Source organism: Caretta caretta, chromosome 8 (assembly GCF_965140235.1).
Source record: "Caretta caretta isolate rCarCar2 chromosome 8, rCarCar1.hap1, whole genome shotgun sequence".
NCBI classification, from domain to species: domain Eukaryota; kingdom Metazoa; phylum Chordata; order Testudines; family Cheloniidae; genus Caretta; species Caretta caretta.
The window spans coordinates 61,172,440-61,187,576 of NC_134213.1; the positions used below are offsets into that span (position 1 = coordinate 61,172,440).

The 15,137-nt window shown below is 39.3% G+C and overlaps 2 long non-coding RNA genes across 5 annotated transcripts in view; one reads left to right on the top strand and one right to left on the bottom strand.

The window, feature by feature from the left end:
* LOC142073010 (uncharacterized) overlaps positions 1 to 15,137 on the top strand; it is a 268,636-nt gene that overhangs the window by 246,279 nt on the left and 7,220 nt on the right. The gene's annotated exons all lie outside the window — the stretch shown is intronic.
* Positions 1 to 15,137, bottom strand: part of LOC142073009 (uncharacterized) — a 199,459-nt gene that overhangs the window by 37,279 nt on the left and 147,043 nt on the right. For 3 of the 4 annotated variants that reach the window (XR_012669662.1, XR_012669663.1, XR_012669665.1), the window contains 2 exons: positions 11,181 to 11,315; positions 7,692 to 7,811 (listed from right to left, as the gene is read on the bottom strand). This is a non-coding gene — a long non-coding RNA (uncharacterized LOC142073009). Of the gene's footprint in view, positions 1 to 201; positions 1,458 to 7,691; positions 7,812 to 11,180; positions 11,316 to 15,137 lie in introns of those variants that run through there. The other variant, XR_012669664.1, reaches the window with a different exon arrangement.

Genomic DNA, 15,137 nt, shown 5'->3' on the forward strand with positions numbered 1-15,137 from the left:
TTTGCTATATAACCTAACACAAAGTACTATTTTATGAACAATTCTGCAAACTCTGAATTTGAATTCATGGAATTTGATTAAAAGAAAATCACCATCCCTTCCCCTGTAAGCAGACAGGCTGGTACTGTGCATCATTTTAGAATAAACTTTATTTCAATCTCTGTACCTAGTAACAGTTTTACTAAAACTCTCAGAACTTTAGCTGTAGTTTCCAGTATTCCAGAACTTGGAATGGCTCTGCCCCTGCCATTGTGTTGTACAGAACAGCAGGGTAAAAGCAATCCATATTGGAATCTGGATGTTCTGTTAGAGTGGAAGGAAATCTGCCAAGTGAAGAAGGTCGCTTTACAGATCAAAACCAACCAACCAAGCCTTCCAAACTAATACTACAAGGAAGCTGAGAATTAATTTAATTAGAGATTTGCTAACATTCAAGGAGGGAGATACTTTGTAGTGCTCAGATCAATGCTTCTGAATCACCAAAGAAGAGACATTCGCAAGTACAGTCACTGTGCAGTTATTTAATTTAGATATTTGTTTTATGATCACCATTTTTCTTCATAGTTTTTTTCCAGTGGCCCAATATTTTCAGTACTATTCTGTGCCTAACAGCCAAGAGCAAGTTATAACTCACTAGATAGGGGTGGGGAATTGCATTTGACAGCTGGATATCATTGAACCCTTCAGTTTTATATATGCAAACAAGATTATATTAAGAAGAAGTTAACGCATCAGGCATTAATGTTTCAGGGGAGAAAGGCATCTTCATTTTTTTCCATGATCAAATGAATAATGTGAAATTTTTAAGGAATGACAAGTATATCATTAGGCTGCTACAATATCACAATAAACAGAATACAGCTAGTGAAAGAAAGTACACATTATCTATAATATAATAGTCACATGGTCTATTCTGCCATCAGAGAACAAACAGAGACATTATTCATATAAACAGGATTTTTGCTGGGAAAGTTTGAAGATTGAATATATCCCTTAATGAGATATATGTGGATCCCTGGCCCTACAAAACTCACTGACATATGTAATCCTTACTCATGTGAGTAGTCTCATTGAAGTCAGTGGACAACACACGTGTATAAAGTTTAGTTATAGAACATTTGCATGTTAGGATAGTCTACATAAAATTGGGATTAATCAATCATAGAAACATTTGTGTCACTTCAAACAAGCTGGGGCAATTTGGAAGCACATGACGCTGAAGTGCTGTTGGCAAACATAGTCCAGGTGCTTTTGGCAAATTCATATTTTGTGTCTGATCATTCTTTAATTGTATCACAAATGAATAATTTTAGCACCTAAGTAGAAGAATGCTGAAGACATATTTCCTGTAAGTGACACAGGAAACAGCAATGTGACATTCATTCCAGTGTTGGTTTTATCCTGTGCAGTCATTTTGGTTTTGCCCAGGGAGGGATTTCAGTGGAATAGATGGATACCTAAAATGTTGAGATGAAGGATAAATCAGTTCCTTGGCTGCTGTGAGCTATTGGGCTGAAATTCAAACTTTTTCTCATGTGTATACTGTACTATGAAACCAAGAAGCTGAAAGGCCATGGCACTGAGCCACCAGCAAATTTAAACCTTGCCATACCCAAGAGAAACAGGCATAGCAGCAAAGCAGAGGATAGCAGAAGCTTTTATTAAGCCCAGATTCTGACCCAAATGTGAACCCATGGAAGACTCAAAATGAGGTGTAAACCCTCCACCTTGCTCCCTGCATGGGCTACCTGGACTTCAAGTCTGGGTGAACAAGACTAATGGATGCTGCCCACCTGCTTACTTCCCTCCCTGCAAAAGTGGAAGTGAGTGGGTGGGAGGAACTATGGAAATGGGTAGAGCCCTTGAACCAGTTTAGGTGAGCTGAAGTGGGGTGATGGGTGCAGTAATTTTCTGCTGCTCTAGGCCAGCAGCAATTTACTCATGCCTTGGAACAAGAGGGGAGCAGGGAGAAGATTGTGGATCCCTGGCATCAGTTCTCTTCATAGCATGTGGTTGGGGCAGCAAAGCAGCATGCCACCCCTTACTATGAGGCTAGGTTCTTAGGAAACACTCAGTCCCTTATTGTACTTTATTTTTTGCTCAGGCTTGAATATCAGAAACAGAAGAGAGGAGCTGGAATTCCTTTAAGCACTCTTTTTTATCACAGCTATTTTAGATGTAATTTACACATCTGTGACTTAATGGGGAAGAACTGTTTGTAAGAGCAAAAGAAAAATGAAATATTTCATTCAAGTGCATATTTTGTACAGTATATTTAACTTTTCCATTTTAATTGTATCATCCATCTAGTAGGGCAGGCATCTTATTTTACTTTGTTACACCCTCACAAACTGCAGTGTTTTCAGAAAGTACTTTATAACCTTATCCTGTACCAGTAGTTATTTGAAGGAGTTGATTTCTTAATTATTTAGGAAATGAGTGGCCTGAGAAGATGGATGCTTAATGAGGGTTTGGGGAGTGCTTTCATACTGGGACATTCAAAGAATTTTCCCAAGGTGCCTACAATAAGGGATGCATTTGGTTTAATTTACAAGCATACATCTCACCTGGAATAGTCTATCCTATACAGGGTCAGATTCTGTTGTCCACTGCACGGGTATATAAGAGAAGGGAATCATGTAAGGAACTTTCCTCTCACTAACACTCACATAAATATTTTCTAGAAAGAATGGTTATGCTAATTATTATTATTAGTAGTAGTATATTACAAATTCTGCCACTCTTACTCAGTCAGAGTAGTATCTTTCTTTGTAAGTAGTCCCACTGAACCTGGTCCTTAGTTTCTTCCTTACTTTGGCCCACTGCATTGCTTTGGGTCTGTGTTTGCCTGCCTGCAGGGATAAGTTGAAGGTGTTGCCTTATTTCACAAAGTACAATCTCTGTGGTTTAAAACCACCACTTTTGTGTGTATTGCAGCCTGTAATCATGTGCACATAGCAAGGCCTGCCATTGACTTCTCTCTCTGTTGGATATAGTTTTCAGCCAGAGCCATGTCCAAAAAGTCATATGTATAGGTCCTGTGTTTAAGAACCCCTCTGTACAGCAGTGAGGATTGTGAAAGCAACTGTTATGGTAGTTATTTTATTTGATGCAAACTTCTTTTTTGTAGTTTTTCATGGCTCTTTAGCATGTTACAACATCACTTTCCTCACCTGCAATTAAGAGAAGAGAATGCCTTCCTTAGGATTGTGTGCTTTATCTGGGTGCATGCCTGCAGCTGAGCATTCTTATTAACTCCGGGTGTTTCACATGAGGAAGTACAAACTGGTAACTTAAAATTGGAAAACTGAGCTCCTAATTTATGCTCTAAGACAAAAATTTTGACAGGAGAAAACTGAGTTTTGTCTTTTTATTATCTGAAAAAGTAACCACTGTACAAATAACTCAGTGATTTTCCGGCTTAAACTTGTCTTCTAATGCATATCACATGGGGCTTAATCATACCCTCTGTAGGTAGAATCCCAATGGAAATGTGAGACCCTAGTCTGCACCCATATAGGACTCAAGAGGACAACAGAAGTGCAGAGGGTTAGCTACATTGCTCATATAAACCCAGTTAAACCTAATCTCTCTACAGGGTATGGAATCTGTTGCTCCATCCCCCGGTCCCCTCCAGCACAGGGGAGTAAGGAGCTCCCTTACTCTGGTACATGAACTATTTGTGTCACAGGTAGTAGTATGGGGGAGAGGACACAACTGTTACTTGATCACTACTTGCATTGGATAAGCAAACATAGGGAATGGGCAGATTCTTGATCCATTCCCCCTCTTCCAAAGCACCAGCAACTGCAGCCAAGGCAGTCTATAGCAGAATATAAACTGTAAAAGGTAAAGGGCGAGCACAGCTTACTTCTGCCCTGGAGCTAAGGGGAAGCAGGGACTGAATTGTGATACTCAGAGACACAGTGTCAGATCTTGTTCCCCTTACTTGTGGGAATAGTCCCACTGAGTAAGGTAAGCAGGATTTCAGCCAAGTTTTTGAAGTTTGCATTTAGCTAATAAAACATTCCCCTCCATAATCTCTAATTAATTAATTAATTTCCCACTGGAAACAAAACAGTGCACTGCATGACAATGTACCAAGGATCCCACTTGTCTGAATACTGTGAATAAGAATCTGTTCAGACACGTACATTTCCACAGATCTAAAGAAATGCATTAAGAGCTGCAGCCTTGAGAATTCACATTAGAAAGAGTAACCACTGGACGTCATCATTTTAATAGGCCATCATGTGGCCTTTAACGCTTTTAAGATCTCTTGAATCCTTATGCTAACCCTGAATCACAGTTTCTTCTGCAAGAATCTTTATTTGCAGTTAACACAAAAGATTAGCATGTGGAGTTTTAAAAAGTAGATACACAGCTGGCATAACAATAATATTTTAAAAATCAAATAACACTCAGGACTTATCTTCGTTGTGCACATCTACCCTCTTCTTTCCTGTATGCATCTTTTTGTGAAGAAAAAAGTTATATTGGCTTTGAATAAAATTTAGCAGTCCAGACCTGGAGCTCCTCTTTCCATGTATAATGGTGAAGACTCAAGTTCCATAAGTCACACAGTGAAATAGATGACAGGGCCAAAGTATTGCTGAATGATATAAAGTTCTATGTCTGGATTTTCACTTTCATCAATAAAAAGAAAATAGCTAAATATTTAGTCTAAAATGTTGAGCCTAGTTTTAACTGAGCTTCTATTATTGCACATAAAATTTTGTAACTGGAGGCACAAAGATGCACCTGCAGTTATTTGTGCCCATGAACAATGTGAAATAGAGATGTAAGTACTGGTGAGTGCACATCATAGACATCTAAAGGACCTACATTCGGAGTCTAAAGTTCTTCCTGCTTTTGGGAAATTCTGTCTTCTGAATGGCCAGTAACTTATCATGGCTATACACCGTGGGTTGTTCTGTTGCAATATCTTAGCTGCATGTAATGGGCTGACCTATTTTTGCTCATTGAAAAACATCACAAAATATGTGTACACAGCCCCACGAACAGCTGTTGGGTCAATTTAAACACAGAATTAATCAGTTCAAGTACCAAAAGAATAAGTATGCTTTCTTTCAGGGTGCTCTCACTTTCTCTTCTAACTCTAGTTGTGCAACTACTATTTAGAAAACAAACATACACACACTGTAATGTAATTTCAGTCTAATCTTAAAATGTAATCATCTTAAAAAAGAATGGTATTTAGGCTATGTACATCTGCTGCCTCGCTACCCCATGTGCCGCTGGGACTTAGCTTGGCATTCCCGGAAAAAAGAAGAAAGAAGTGATTATGAAACTACTCTTTGCCTGCACCTCTCAGCAATGTCTCCAAGCAGCACTTCACATGAGGTTCAGTATTCTCCACCTACACTTACTTCTTGATAAACCAACTGAATCAAAACAATAATTACACTCTATTCCCAGTGTAAAAAGTAAAATGAAACAAATGAGAGAGGCTTTCTCTGGGGGAGAAGGGCAAGAAATGGATGTGGAAAGGGTGCAGGTGGGTGAACTAAGCATTGATGTGGTGTTGTCAAATGGACAACAGAAGTCTGGAGTAGGAAAAATGGCAACCTGAAATAATAAATGAGGTATTTTGTAATGTTTGATAGTGTAAGCAGTGTCAGGATGAGCTCCACCCTGACATCTGGTGGTGAGGTGTGGCAAGTTGTGGAAAAGAACTTCAGGGGCCAATCTCATTTGCATAGGCACACCCACCCCTCCTAGAATGAGGCCATAGCTGCCCAAATAGTCACTTTGGCTGCTGTGGGATCCCCAGTGTCTCTGTTATTGGGGCAGGAAGAATAAATTGTTATTACCCTGATTATGGGAACTGTGCTTGGAACTGTACTTGGCCTTTTGTTATGATGGAGGGACTCACCATCAACTAAGTAGCACTCGCTAGGCAAGGGTCATGGGTTCCAAAACTCTGTGAATGGAGAGAGGCTGGGGACAAGTATTAATACTTGGTGGCATGGGCCCCACGATGAGGGCCTTACATGCTAATTGCGCTTCCTCCTCTCTCCATTGTGGAATATCAGAGCTAATTTTGATGTCATTAGAAGTCTAGTTGCAGGCTGCTGAGTTCACTTTGGGCTAATAGTGCACCAGCACTGAGGCTTCCCTACTACAAGCTGAATTCACCGAAGAGCTGAACTAAGAGCTGAAATCACTGAGCATTGTGTTAAGTAGTGGGGGAGCCTGAAGATATATTGTGGAGCAGTTGGCGGGATGGCTGGAGTGCCTTGTGGACAGGCTGGTGGAGCAGTTCGTAGGACAGCAGGAGCTGCTGGTGGGACGCGGAGCAGTTTGTGGACCGGCTGGTGGAGCAGTTCGTGGGACGGTGGGAGCTGCTGGTGGGACACGGAGTGGAGCTGAGTGAAGGAGTTCGTGGGGCGGCTGGCGGAGCGGAGCCCTATGGAGCTGTGGGGCGGTCAGCTTCAGATCATGTAAGGTGCCACTTACCCCCGTCCCATCTCCACCCAGGTTGGGAGGTAAAGCTCCGCAGATAAACTTTCGAACTCAGGGGCTGCCCTGACAAGGGACAGAGACTTTTGGGTCATTGGACTTTTGGGACTTCAGATGATTTGGCATTGCTGAACCAAGAACCAAAGGGAAAGGGGCATGCCCCAATTTGCTTGGGGTGGGTTTTTTTTTGCTCATGGGTTGTGTTATGAATCCTGTTGGTGGTGTTTCCCCAACATAATGCCACATTGTTTCTCTCTGTTATTAAAAGGCTTTTTGCTACACTCAGACTATGTGCTTGCGAGAGGGGAAGTATTGCCTCTTGGAGGCGCCCAGTGGGGTGGTATATATTTGTCCCAGGTCACTGGGTGGGGGCTCGAGCCGGTTTGCATTGTGTTATTGGAATGGATCCCCTAGATATTGAACCCGGCCCTTGTTGCTGCCAACTCTGATGGGCAGAAGGGTTACAGTAGTAATAACCAAGGTCCAGATATTGGTAAACTCATGTTTGATAATCACTTATGTGAGTGGTCTGATTGACTTGAGACCACATGTTTAATGTCCACAAGTGTGAGTAAGGGGGTCAAAATCTGGCCAAAAGAAGCTTTATTTGATTTCAGGGGTTTTGGTTTTTTTGTTTTCGTTATGGAATGAGCACAGGCCTGGGAAAATAATATCTATTAAGTCATAACCATGGCTGTTGCACTGGTTCATTGAGCAGTTTTATGGCAAAATTTTCGAAATTGGCTGCCAAATATTAGGCCCATAAGTCAATTTTAGGGAACGAGATAAGAGTGATTTTCAGAGATGCTGTGCACCCACAGCCCCCCTAATTGTCCATTTTTAACTGAGTCCACTGTAAATATTAATTCCATAAAGCACTGTACAGTTGCTGTCATTCAAAGATTTTAAATACATACGCGCACACACACGAGTAGTTCCATTCAGTAATTAACAACAAAGCAAACTGTAGGAGATGCTGAATGCCCACAGTTTCCACTGATTTTCAGTGGAGTTGTGATGGCTGCTTCACACTGCCCAGGATTTAGCCCATTACTAATAATGTACTCTTAGATAATTAATAACACTTGCAAAATGTTCTACACCTGATTAATCTTCACAACACTTCTACAGCACAGTTAAATATTATCCTAATTTCATATAAGAGGCAGTTTACACAAAGTGGATTAGGCAGACCATAATTTCCATACCTGGTTGCTTGAAGTTAGACATCAACAGCAAATCTATATTGAGGCACCCAAGAAGAGGAGGCCTGATTTTCAGAGTTGCTGGCTTTAGCACTTCTGCCACTCAGGTGTTCATCACTTTTTCTAAAGCAGTGCGGAACACCATTTAATAATTAATCAATCATTTATTATGTATTATTATTTTATTATATATTTGATTCAAATCCTGCAAACCTTAGTCTAGCTTTAATAGGATTTACCTGAGTAAGGACTGCACAGTCTGGCCTATAACATATTAAATAACTTGACTTTGTTTTAATATGAAAACACAGTCACTTGATAGCAGCAGTAAAAATACCGATAATCAGATATTAAGGCTATGAACACATGATTAAGAAAACACAGGAGGCATGGTGACAGCCGCAGCATAACATACTTAATTTGCTAAATTAGTTAGTCTGATTTACATTTTTTAAATATAATTAACTGCATAGAATTAAAACCATAAGAACTTAATGACAGAAGGTAAAAGCCAAGGAAAACTACAGCACTCAGAACACCTGCTGCAGCCAAAGCATTAAATGTATAGAAAATGGATCATTTTATTATAGAAATTATCTATAAAGAGTTGCCGCCGTTTCTGAAGTGCCTTTATGTTCTCTTTAGCTTTTCTAGTGAGACATATCAGTACATTTCCAATTCACATTGCCTTGAGCTGTGTGCGCCAGGGGAAGGGGAAAATACAGGGATTTATATTGGTGTAATCCCTAAAAAGGCATAGATTAGTTCATGATTAAGTATGAATCCATGTCAAACATTATTCATGCACACACATTCTGTCAAAATTTTGTGCTAGGGAATTCAGACTGAAGACAGATTTAATACTGTCTTTAAATCACCTTATTGTACTTTAAACATTACTTCAATAAATTATAGAAAGAAATATCAACTATGGTTCAGAGGAGCCCTGGTCAAGGACACATAACCTACAATCTGACTGCACAGAATGAGTTAATAATGGAGTTTCAATATTAACCAACATTCCTGAATTTTAATTTCTTTTAAATATTATTATTTATTTTTAGTTTACAGCCAGCAATATTGGGTTACATCCTTTGGCCCAATCTGCTCCTTTTGCACCACTGAAATGCTACAAATAAATGGAAACTGCCTCAACTTGTATGGATATGAAACTAGCATAGTTGGACCCTAAACCACCATCTTCCTGGCAGAGGATAAATTAGGGCAAGGGATAGGGGGTAAATGGGTCCAGAGCACCCTGCTCTGTGACAGTACCCAGCTAGTGGATATTCCTTTACGGGTGGACACCAGCAGGTTGGAGTTTACAGCAGCCCCAAACTGCTGTTAGTAAGATTAGGTAGGTTAAACTTAGTATCCCGGGTTAAATTCCAAATCAAGTAAGTACATTCTGTCAACCTAAATTCCCCCTGCAGTTTCAATTGGATAAAACATCCTTCATATCCTATCATCCTGTAGTGTTTTGCTGTTTATGGTGCAGTGCTAAACAGTTACTCAAGATAGCTGCATTTCACTGGTGAGCTAAAAAACATGTATATTTATAAGGGAGAGATGCCTTTTATAGAAAAATGCAACATTTAAATTTTCATGAAATACATTGAGTGTGTTCAAAAATAGTATAGAAAACGGCTATCGCTGTTATACATATATCCTTAAAAAGAGTATATCAGTTAAAAATTAAATAATTCCTCATCTGCCAAATTTCAGCCCTGAGAGAATTTTTATGAGTATGTTAGGGTGTTGTAATATAGGAATGATGACAGACCCTTAGCTATAATGGTGCTAGCGGGTGGTGCTATAATCTGTTATTTGTATGACTGTTCCAAGTCACATGAGTAACTTAAAAAGCCTTCTTCATCTGCTTTAATACAATCGACATGTGGTAGAATTCAATTAATCTAATCTATGCCAGAGGTAATAAAATTAATGAACATACTCATGTACATTTAATATGCACCTGGCACTGATGGTTACCTTGAACAAGCAGCCACATAACACAGTCTACTCTCTCTGAGTCATGCAAGCTACTTTTTCTAGTACCATTAAACAAAATTAGCAGCCTAAATACGATAAACAGAATACTTGGTACAATTAGAATTTTTTTCTTGCAAAGAATGCAATATTTTACAGGTGGATCTTACTTATAGACCTTCAAGTTAATTTTACCATGTGCTTTCAGATGGTCTGCACAATTGAATCTCCCTTTTGATTATGCCCTAAATAGGGCTGGAAGATATAAAATTGAAATAAGTCTATCTCAAAAGTCTAAGTGGAGCAAGCAGATTATCAGGAACAAAATGAACCATTTTTTGGTGAGATGTGGATAGTGAATACCAGTGATTCATTTCAAATTTCAGTCAAAGTGATGACCTGTTTTTCATCTCCCATTCACTTTTCATGGGTTTAAAAGCAGTTCTCTGAAATTGTCAGTGACCATTTAAAATAAGCAATTTATAAGTAAATGCCTTGTCAGTTTATATTAGAATTAGTAGGATGATTAAAAAGCAGACTGTAATTGTTTGTCTCTTATATTTTGATGTAACTATTATTTAGAAGTCATTAATGGGAATATTTAATGAGTCTATGAAGCATCATATATTCAAATTAGGTTCTATTACCAAAGGCTAGACTTGCTTTACAATGGTTTTCCAGCACATTCTTGGAAGTTGGAGTAATGTAATAAATGCTTTTATAGGATAAAGAGTGGTATTGATTAAAGGAACTGTCATACAAACACACAGTTTATGTATATTGTTTACTGGCTTTTAATCCAGATTTATCAATCATTATTAACACCTACTCCTTATGACCCAAATAAGAAAACACACTCCCAGACACTTGAACAATCAACTGTCATTGCTAATATTAAAGTCACATCACTCACAATGTCTGCAAAGTGGACAAAAAGGTCAATGTATTTATTATGAGCTCCTTATTTTCCTGGAGAGGTCCCTTTCAAATTCAATTATCAGAACAGTCTCATTCTGATCCCTTTACAGTGCTATACAGAATTACCCAACAGATGAGTTCAATAAATCTGCACCCAATCTGTAGTTTAAATCTTTAAAGTGTAACCAGCTGGCACCTCCAGAATGAATTCATGTGAGCATCAAATTTTCAAATGTTTGGATATTTGGAACTTTTCTTCCACTTCCAATTTCCAGGTAGTTACCAGGTCAGGAAACTGAAGCAGTGGAAATTTCACAAAAAACCTGTTATTGAGTGTTTCCATCCTGCTTTTGAAGACTCAGTAGACATGGGCATGGCTCAGATGAACGTCCCAATGCTTGATTTCTTTTTTAAATCTAAATTATACTATCTATCCCTGGGAGGTTTGCCCATCATTATTGTTGTCCATTCTATGCTCTTACAAGAAAGGATTCATTTTATTTAGTTCTTTTGTTGCACGTCAATACTTGAAACCAAAGTGTGTACAGTGTACATTCACATCAAATCTCCAGACAATGCACTTACCACTTCCTTCTGTTATCCACCTCTTTTCACTGGGATGGGGGTTCGATCGGCCAGCTGGGGAATACAGACCTCTGGAATCCTTAAGGTCAGGAGGAGGGACCCCTCTCCCTCTGCATTCCTGTTATCCTCATGGAGCTGGGTGAGGAGAGATGGAGTGGGAGGGAGTGTGATTTGTTAACTGTAGCTGGTGCTGGATTACCTGTGCTAAGTCTCTTGGCATGCTGTGATTAGTCACTGAACACCTGATGAGGTCAGGAGGAATTTTTCTCACACTTCAAATTGGCATGAAAATCTTTTCCAATACATGTGGGAATTATTCAAGTGGCATTTTGGAATATTATATTTATTACAACTTTTTGGGGTAGGCATCCAGTATAGAATTGCTGTGGTAACAGGATCCAGCCTACAGTCACCAAACAGTAGTATAGGAGAGGGAAGTCTTTGTTAAGGACCTGCTGTGATATGCAGGAGCGGGTTTTTGTATAGATTGAATTCCACTTTGTCAGGATGCTGAGCTCTTGCACTAGTCAAGGATGGACTGGGATATCTAAGCCTATGGGATTGGATTAAAAGCAGGAGCTAAGGTTAGCCTCCCCATGTAAGATGGGGACTATACAGCCAATGATGCATACCACACTGGAGTAGGATGTTGGGATAACTAATTAAAACTGATTCTTGAAAAACATTTTGACTTAGACTAAACTACATTTTCTGAAGGAAAACTGTTGAGGCAATTTTTTTTTACCAGTTCTATGTTTAATCTTTTACAATTATTTGTGCTTAAGTGGTTAAAGAAACCTAAGTCCTGAACTTAAACCATGCCAAGTATGTGCTGTGTCTTATTCACCTGCCATGTTCACATCAGTTCCTTCTGATCCCACTTACTGCTATGGCAAAGCAATGTAATTTTTAATTAAAAGAAAGAAAATCAATGTAAATGGACAGAATTTGACCCAGGGATGTTATTTCTTTTGCTACCTGTGGACCACAGCTTTCTCTGAGTGCTTGAGCTCTTTGTGTTTTAAATTTCCTATTTAAAGCTCAGCTTCTGTCATGGGATCTTCTTTAAAGACAAACACACACACAAAATTTGGAATATCATTCCCCTTCTTGCTAAAGAAAATTACCAGGATAATTCTGTTTTCCTGCAGTTATGCTTCAAAAAGTTAGACAGCATGCATGATGCTCATTATCAAATGCTCAGAACTTAAAATATACATACAGTATATGGGTGAGACTTGTGATCTTTACAGCCCAAATTTATTAAGCATGAACTGCAGCCAATAACTAATTACAATCAGTCTTCACCACCCAGGAATAAGATATTTCCTTTTGATTAGATGATCCACCAGTGCTTAATAACAGGAGATTGCTGATCTGACAGCAGACAGTATTATTAGGATTTGAGAAAAAAGTCTCAATACAAAAGAAGGGAACATGATTGAAAAGGCTCCAGCAGTCTTCACCATCTTTCTTGTATGGGATCAGTATTAATTTTGTCAGGAGCTGGAGTGATTGTGAAACCATTAAAATTGATTAGGTCCACTACTTATACATACAACTTCTATTGAAGTATAACAAGGTGCAGAGAAGTAGCAACATTTGGATGCGTCCGTAAGCACCAATTTAAAGTGAGTCCTCTGCACCTCCTGGGTATCTCCCTCATTTTGTCTTACTCAACCAAAATCTCTAATTTCTCCTTCCTTGCGTCTCTACTCTTCTTCTCACTCCTTTCCTTAAGGCTGGTCTAGAACAGGCACTGCACACAATAGGTAATCTGTTCAAGTCTCAGGTGAGGAAAGAAGAGAAGGAACTCAACCCAGAGACAATACCGCAGTGTTTGCTTGCCTCTGGCTTTAACCCCACATCCAATCCCTGGTGACTGATCCATCCTTCCATTTATAACATCTGTTTGTGGCCCACAAGAAAGGCTGCCAAACTCTGCTGCTCCATCCCAACTCACCCATGTTCCTCCCAGCAGTGGCTGCTCCAGTGGCCTGAACAAGAGATTTGGGTGGTAGGGGGAAGCAGGAGCAAATATTTTTCTAAGAAATTTACTATGGAACACTTATGAATGATTGCCTGAAACTAGTAAAAGCAATATGGAAAGTATTTGTACATGTCCCCCTGTCTGAACAACTCAAGTTAAGAAAAGAAAATATCAAGTCAGTGAAACACTAGGGACAGTGAGAGTAACAAAATAAATCGATGTCAGCGTTCTTTCTGATAGGCAGAACCATGCAGATGTACTGTTGGATTATTTATCAGTCTACAGTCTGGGTCCTGAGCCTAGCCTTTTCATTTATGTGCAAAGCAGGGGCATGTAAAATTCACATCAAAGTAATGTAAAACCATGAAGAAGGTGAGCAAACTGAATAGGACAATACCAATATATGAGGAAAGTGAAACTGAGCAGACAAATAGATGTGGTAAGTCTGGCAACAGGTCAGCATTCAGACATGGTTTAACTTGACAACTAAAAACAACAAAAAATCTTTCAAGTCTTTTCTTAAAACAGATTAGTCAAAAGAATTCTACATTTTGAAATGCATGTTGCAATTTTGGGGCCTAATCCAAAACCCATTGACTCAATGACTTTGGACCAGGCCCTTGATATTTCAACAGGCTATGAACATTCATTTGGAAATGTGATAGTATAGAATAATATGCTTAAAAATAATCCAAATGATTGCCATTCCATTGTATGAGGTCTCATACTCCTTACTGCCATAGAAATCACGAGTGTTATGTATCCCATAACACCTTGCACTAGCTGAAATAAGCTTTGGCTAGAGCAGATAGGAAAATTGTCAGTATCAGAACATATGATTATTTCCTCAAAGCAACAGGAAAGGAGTTAGTCACACAATCCTAGGAGGTGTTTTCCTGCCCTTTAGTACCTGAAATGCAAGGGCTCAGAACAAAGATAAGGATGTTTCATGACCTGGAATGCATGGGTTCATGTTATCAGAGACAAAGAAGTAAAAGGTAATTAATTAACTTCAGTACCTTTCACTGGTAAGCAAGTAGAGTATAAACAGATGGCTCTAGGGATGTAACTTTGGGGAGCACACCTGTGTATAGTGAATGTAACATCGCCGCACACTGCTCTTCAGAGACTGGGATTGTATAGAACCTTTTCCATGTACCATATTAATAAACCTGATTGACATTGGTTATTTGGTCTCTTGAGTATATTTCATAATGAAATAATGAACCAAAGCATGGCCAAGCAATTGACTATACAATTTATCAGCACACTGATAGCAAGTGACTGGATTAAGTGCCCCACGTGGTCCCTTCCATGTGTTCCTATGTGGACAAAAGATACCAGGTCAGGTCCTCAGCTGAAGTCAATAGATCGACTCCAATTTACACCAGCTGAGGACCTGGCCATAACAAGTTGTAACACGCTGCTGGTGATACCACATTGCCTCAGCCAGAGTGATTTTTGCTGGTGAATAGGCTGTGTGTCTGCAGCCAGCCACTCCAGTCTGTCTTCCTCACCTGCAAACTCCTCAAGGCTCTCCCAGCCCAAACCTCACCTAGCAGGTAACAACCAGTGAACTTGAGTCACTAAGCTGCTTAGTGATATATCGCTGCAATGCACAGCCCCTACCACTATGCATTCACAGAAGACTTTAAGTGCGCTGCTCTGTTAAAGATGCAATACCTCACAGTTCATCAATTTAACTGTGATAAATACACCATTCCCTTCAATCACAACATTGAATTGGTTTATAGGAAAAGTAAAATAAGGCTATTAACAAAAGAGAATGGATTAAGTGATACCAAGTAAGAGAGAGAAAGCTAGAGGTGGTTACAAGCAGATAAAAGTGAAAACGCATCTAAAAATCTAAAACTTAATTTAACAAGATATGGTCCTTGTTCAAGTTAGTTTCTTTTACAGGGTCTCCTTTCCAGCTTTTTACTGGCCTGGCCAGGACACATTACAGA